The following is a 7028-nucleotide window of genomic DNA, read 5'->3' as shown; positions in this document are numbered from 1 at the left end:
ATATATATATATATAGGGAGAATTCACAAAAAAACAACAAAAGACGAAGACAGGTAGTGTAGAAAACAAACAGATGTACTAGTATAACGCTCGGGAATTGGAAAAATATCTTTAACGTTTCGAGCCTACGCTCTTCCACAAGAAAGGCACACACACACACACACACACATACTGTATATAGAGAAAACACACATACTGTATATATAAGATACTGTATATAGAGAAAATGCATTTACATCTATCTACTACATACTGTGTTAGCTAAAATCTATAGATGTACACTGTAGTACAGAATAGCACAGAAACAAACACTATGAACTCACTGTTTAATTTTTAAACAAAAATTAGATTTTTATGCAAATGAGTTGTAAACAAGAGTACTTTTTTTTTTAATCATACACAGGGGAGGGGAATCAAGATGGTGAGTTTATAAAGTGGAGGATGCAAAAAAGAAAAGGTCAAGAAACACCGATCAAAAGAAATACAGAACGTTTTTCAAAATACTTTCGGATCAATTCAAGTTTTGCGCATTTTTTATTTACAAGGGAGAGCATAAAAGAAGCATCCAAAGATAGAGTTCTCTCCCTTGCATAACATACATGGAAATCAGAGCACCAATTTTGTTAGGACTATCGCAATAGAAATAATACATTTCTAAATCTCTCAGAGAGATTTATGCAGTAGTGATGCGATAAAGTAGTTGTATGCTGTCAACTTAATGTGACAGTCCCATGAAGGGAATAATACGACTGCTATTTAGCCCTAGGAAGCAGCACCGCTTCCTGTCGGCCTTGACACATTTCCTGTGTCCTTATGATTACAAGGGGGAAGACAAGCACCTTCACCCAGCTAAATCTGCATCCAGAGACATGTTTCTGAGCCTTTGCTCGTCATCAGTCTGGAGTAGCAATGGCCTGCTAGTTGGAGATGCCTGTCAAGCTCTAGTAAACATATAATAATTCTAGTGAAACACATTCACTGATTTCAAACATAAGGACACAGGAAATGTGTCAAGTCCGACAGGAAGCGGTGCTGCTTCCTAGGGCTAAATAGCAGTAGTAGTATTCCCTTCATGGGACTGTCACATTAAGTTGACAGCATACAACTACTTTATTGCAATAAATGACCGTAACAATTATCATCATCGACGTCAAATCAGCAACGCAAATAATCTTCTCTGATAATGTAATGGATATTCCACTCAGTATAAATCCATTTTTGTTTTCGTTTTTTGAAGGAGCACTATGTACGGTCGACTGTATCGAATACTGTATATTGGAAATGCAGAAGGATGGAATGAAAAGTAAAAAAATACACTGTCGAAATTCGAATCTACAAGAATAAACACCGAATATTATATCTTTAGGCTGACACTCTACTGCTGCCGGTGTTTCGCCGTCAAATAATTATTTACCAGCAAAATAACTGATATTGGCACAAAACCACAAATTTATACAAAGGAACATAATCGAACGAATCAAACTTTTCATATTAGTTACTAACTTAAACGAACACTGTAAGCATCGCATCGAAGCCAATAACACCTTGGCACTTCCAATAAAGTTTTTAAATCATTAACTGGAATCGAACAGAGCTCCAACGCCTAGACAAGAAGACAAGAAAACTCCAAACTTTTAAGAATATGCATCAACCAAAAGCAGATTTTGATCGTCTGTACCTACCTAGAGAGTGGAGGCGCAATGGCCCAGTGGTTAGGGTAGCGGACTCGCGGTCGTAGGATCGCGGTTTCGATTCCCAGACCGGGCGTTGTGAGTGTTTATTGAGCGAAAACACCTAAAGCTCCACGAGGCTCCCGCAGGGGATGGTGGCGAACCCTGCTATACTCTTTCACCACAACTTTCTCTCACTCTTACTTCCTGTTTCTGTTGTGCCTGTAATTCAAAGGGTCAGCCTTGTCACACTTTGTGTCACGCTGAATATCCCCGAGAACTACGTTATGGGTACACGTGTCTGTGGAGTGCTCAACCACTTGCACGTTAATTTCACGAGCAGGCTGTTCCGTTGATCGGATCAACTGGAACCCTCGACGTCGTAAGCGATGGAGTGCCAACAACAACCACAAACAACCTACCTAGAAATAATGGAGGAGAGGAATGATGCAGATAGAACTGTTCTATAAAATCTCCACAATAGCAATGAACAGAGAATTGGACTCTGCGACTTCTGTGCAAATACAAAAAAACAGCAAAAAAATCACATTCTATTGTCAAGGAAGCTTGCAAATTCGCAAGGGAATTATCTGAAATATCTGTAGAACCTGAAACCACTGCCACAAAACAGGCAAAATGAGTCAAGCACACTACAAAAAAGAACGGGCAGAAACAAATTGAGGAGCGGTAAAGCCAGAAGCCTCTGCATGGACAGTATATACTTAGAAGTCGAAATGCTGATGTAGATCAAGCAACAATCCATCAGTGGTTAAGAAGCTCAGGACTGAAAGAAACTGAAGGTTTCATTTTGGCAACACAAGATCAAAGCTTGCTCACAAAAAAAATATCTGGCTAACGTTCTTCAAAACGGTTCTGACCCTAAATACAGATTCTGCGATACATTTGACGAAGCAATAGATCATCTCGTCTCGAATGTCCTGTGCTGACACCAAACGAATATCGCCACAATAGGTTAGGACAGTATTTACATTGGAAAATATGTTGTTGGCACTCCATCGCTTTCGACGTCGAGGGTTCCAGTTGATCCGATCAACGGGACAGCCTGCTCGTGAAATTAACGTGCAAGTGGCTGAGCACTCCACAGACACGTGTACCCTTAACGTAGTTCTCGGGGATATTCAGCGTGACACAGTGTGACAAGGCTGGCCCTTTGAAATACAGGTACAATAGAAACAGGAAGAGAAGTTGTGGTGGAAGAATACAGCAGGGTTCGCCACCATCCCCTACCGGAGCCTCGTGAAGCTTTAGGTGTTTTCGTTCAATAAACACTCACAACGCCCGGTCTGGGAATCGAAACCGCGAGTCCGCTACCCTAACCACTGGGCCATTGCGCTTCCACGGAAAATATGTAAACACTACAAAATCAGCACTATTCTATTCAAGGAAGGTAACAAATTCCGTCAAGGCATGTTGACTGCGAGTACACGTCATTGACAAAGCCGAAAAGGCCGAAATGCACTTCGTGCTCTGGCGAGACGATATTTCGTCTACCTCTGGTAATAAATGGGGTGGAATGGCGGAATCGTTGTTGGTGAAGCAAGGGACAAAATTCCTAGCAGTATTTAATTATAGTCCTTCACTTCTGAATTCAAATCTAGCCGATGTTAACTTTCATCTTTCCAGAGTTGATAAGATAAACTACTGCAATCGATTTACATTACTAGACATGAATGAAATAACACGACAAAAATGTTCTTCAAGGGTTTTAGTATTGGTTTGTTTGTTGTTTTTGTTTGTTTTGCGTTTGTGTTTTTTGTTTTGGGGCTTTTTTTTTTCTCTCAAAATATTATGCAGGCTGGGGTCTTGACTCGAATCAGTTTTGTAAACTCCCTCAATGTTTTGTCGTTCGTAGTGACGACAGTAATAGCTTTTTGAAATAGACTTCCGTCTTCTTCAAAACACATCCAAAAAAATTATAACTGTACCTACCCTTATATAACTGCCTGATGAACTACAGATCTAAGATATCAATTCCAAAAAATGAGGTTCCAATCAAACGGATTTGGTTAAATAGAAATATCCGTAAAAACATTTAGACTATAATGACACCACTAATCAGAAGCTCGTACTTGTGATGTGTGTTACTTTCTTAAACTAAATCTTCTAACAACATGTCTTACTGCACTGTGGGAATGCAAATATATTGTTTATGTTAGCAGAAACAGTTGTTGTCGAGTGCTTTTAGAAGAGTGTCTGTGTCTCCTGAAGTTCTTCACAAACTGAACTGCTGCATATTTTTTCATTAACAGATGTTTTCAGATATAGAATTAGTTAAGAAAAATAGATCTCTGTCGCTTTCAACTGATTAACTGAATTACGTACTCAATGAATTAGCATGTAAGTGGCAAAGCATTCCACAGACGCTTGTACCCTTAATGTAATCGGTACGACACAGAGTATGATAAAGCTGTATTTTGAATTACAGGTACAATTCATTTGACGAACTTCCACAGTTTCCGTCTATCCACTTTCACTCACAAGAACTTAGAACGACCAGAGACTATTGTTAAAAAAAAACACTCTTTACGAGACGAACTTTTTAACCATTCAGTCATGATGCTGCGTCCATACTGAGACCAGTGATACTATCAATGGCTAGATATAATGTTGGAACTCATCAATTATTGCTATCATGTTGTGGATCTTCTCGCGGTGAGTCGTAAAAGATTTTACTGGCCAGTTAGTTACTCTTCAGAATATTCTAGATAACTTGTCCAAATTGGCCCAGTTTGTAATCAAATTCAGGTTAGTTATAACAGAATCTCATAAAACTATAAATTTATGGCAAACTTAAAACATTTCATTATCTTTACTAAACAGAAATATGTGCAGGCGTGGCTGTGTGGTAAAAAGTTTGCTTCCTAAGCACAATGTTCCGGGTTCAGTCCCACTACTTGGCATCTTTAGCAGGTGCCTTCCACTATAGCCCCCGGGCCAACCAAAGATTTGTGTATTTGGTAGACGGGAACTGAAAGAAATCGTTGTACTTATCTCCAACCATTGTTTGGTAACCGGCGTTTTTTGTTGGGGTGGGGTAAACGCAAAGACATACACATGCTGTTATATGTGTGGGTAATTTTTCAGATTAACACCCGCACGATCTTCACTAGGGTGTTAAGGTTTTAGGGTCAGGGTTTGGGTTTTAGGATTAGTTTTAGGGTTAGGGTTAGTGTTTAGGGTTACGGTTACGGTTAGGGACGGAATTCACTAACCCAAACCCTAACCGTAACCCTAACACCTGTGTGTGTGTGTGTATGTGTGTACATGTCTTTGGGTTTGTCCTCAACCGTATTGCTTTGTTTACATCCCCGTCACTTAGCCGTTCGGCAAAAAGAGATCGATGGAATAAGTACCAGGCTTTAAAAAAATAAGTGCAGTACAGCGGTCGATGTGTTCGACTAAACAGTCAAGGTGGTGCCCCAACATGGCCGCAGTTCACTGACTAAAACAAGTAAAAGATAAAAGAAAGGGTAATTATCTTCAATCGCACTCTTGATGCCCTTGGATAAAGCGTGAACGTCAGAAGTTCCTATTTTCACTCGCCAAAACAATCTCAGGTTTCATGCCTATCTAAGGAAGACTAATTATTTTACCCAGGTTGCAATCAGACGAAGGGAATAAACTATTATTTCGGCCGAATGATGCTAATAACTTCTGGTTGTGTTGCTTGGCTTGGTAGAACAAAAAGTAGTTTGTTGAAAGCGTACCAACTCACAAACACACACGTGCACGTACGTAAAAACTGAATGACTTGATGAACCGATAAATACACACACACATCATCTATATACAGACTCACACTTGGAGATTCATACATAAAATAAATAAAAAAATTAGTAATATCGAATACTATTTTACCAACATTTTATATTGGCGTATATATACAATACAATAAACACGCATGAGTGGCTATGTTGTGGATATAGAGATTTGGATCGATATTGTTAGTTAGCGTTATGTTGCCGGTTATTTATAACATGTACCTAAACTTTTAATTAAATACTTAACAGCCAATCGAAACAAAGATCACAAGTTAAGCATTGTTGAAAAGAAAGCTAGACTTCATATAAATAGGAAATGGGGACGGAGGGACAGCAGTGTTACTTTCAATAGTCTATAAATAAGCTAAGATAAGCTTTATCAATACATGCATGAACATGAATAATGTTACTGTTGCATTTCCTCTATGTGTGTTTATTTATTTCAATATGTGTGTGTATTTCAGTATGTTTGTGTTAAATAAAAGCTAATCAGGTACAGACAAGTACATATATACATACGCACAGACGTGATTACGTAAATTCTATACATCCATAAATATATGCTTGTGTGTGTGTGTGTGATTATGCTTATAATTTAAAAGACGATTGTGAAAGTTGTGTACATAAGAAATATATACAATCTACAGGGTGTCCACAAGGTCTGGGTACATGGAGTAAATAAAATCATAATATAAACAATTAAATATAAGAAATAATAATTGCTTAAAGTATGTGTTAATCCCCATGTACCCAGACTTTGTGGACACCCTGTATAATAATTACAGCTAATTCACTGAATTCATTTACATTTCTAATGGGAAGCTATATACATATATAAGACTAACATCTATTTACATACACAGCTATGAATATTGGAACACGAGCCAATGAGGCAGCTTCTATGAGGTTGTTTATCCAGCAGGATATAGCAGCGAAATATATCTCATACTACACTTTACCATCTTACAAATGGAAGGAGACCTTGGACAATGTATTATGCAATAAGAAAAAATGGGATAGTCGTGGCTGAAATGTTTTTGTTTATAGATCTGCTCGATCAGAACTAACTTGTAGCTATCAAAATAGAAGTAAAGGGAACAATTTGGATTTGTAAACAGAAACTATATCAAACAATCGGATGTGAAGAGGAGAGAGCAATGCGTTCGGTGTGTTGTAATATCGTTCATAACCAAACTTCATTCTTCAAACAACACTTACGGAACCGATGTTACGTACGTACGTGTGTATGTGTGTGTGTACTGATCGAGACAGGCTGACAGGCAGACAGACAAATAGATAGATAGACAGATAGATAGATAGATAGATAGACAGATAGATAGATAGATAGATAGATAGATAGATAGATAGACAGATAGATAGATAGATAGATAGATAGATAGACTGGTCATAGGATTCATTAGAATCTAGGCACATCAACAAACAAGTAGGACGTCAGAACTAGCTAGGTACAATAACATAGGGTTCACAGTGAGGTAAAACAACCATGAAGGTATGCATTGGTAGGATACTGTAGATATGTAAGTACTATATTTACATATATATATACATATATATA

At 38.1% G+C, this 7028-nt stretch overlaps 1 protein-coding gene across 10 annotated transcripts in view; it reads right to left on the bottom strand.

The window, feature by feature from the left end:
* The window catches only part of LOC106868398 (protein transport protein Sec16A), a 133280-nt gene that overhangs the window by 121984 nt on the left and 4268 nt on the right, over positions 1–7028 (bottom strand). Inside the window, exon 1 of one of the 10 annotated variants that reach the window (XM_052972923.1) lies at positions 3621–3773. The exons of the other annotated variants lie outside the window; for them this stretch is intronic. The gene's annotated coding sequence lies outside the window, so the exon portion shown is untranslated. Of the gene's footprint in view, positions 1–3620; positions 3774–7028 lie in introns of those variants that run through there. 10 annotated transcript variants of the gene reach the window in all.

Source organism: Octopus bimaculoides, chromosome 1 (genome assembly GCF_001194135.2).
Source record: "Octopus bimaculoides isolate UCB-OBI-ISO-001 chromosome 1, ASM119413v2, whole genome shotgun sequence".
NCBI lineage: Eukaryota > Metazoa > Mollusca > Cephalopoda > Octopoda > Octopodidae > Octopus > Octopus bimaculoides.
This window is presented reverse-complemented; position numbering and strand designations above follow the sequence as displayed.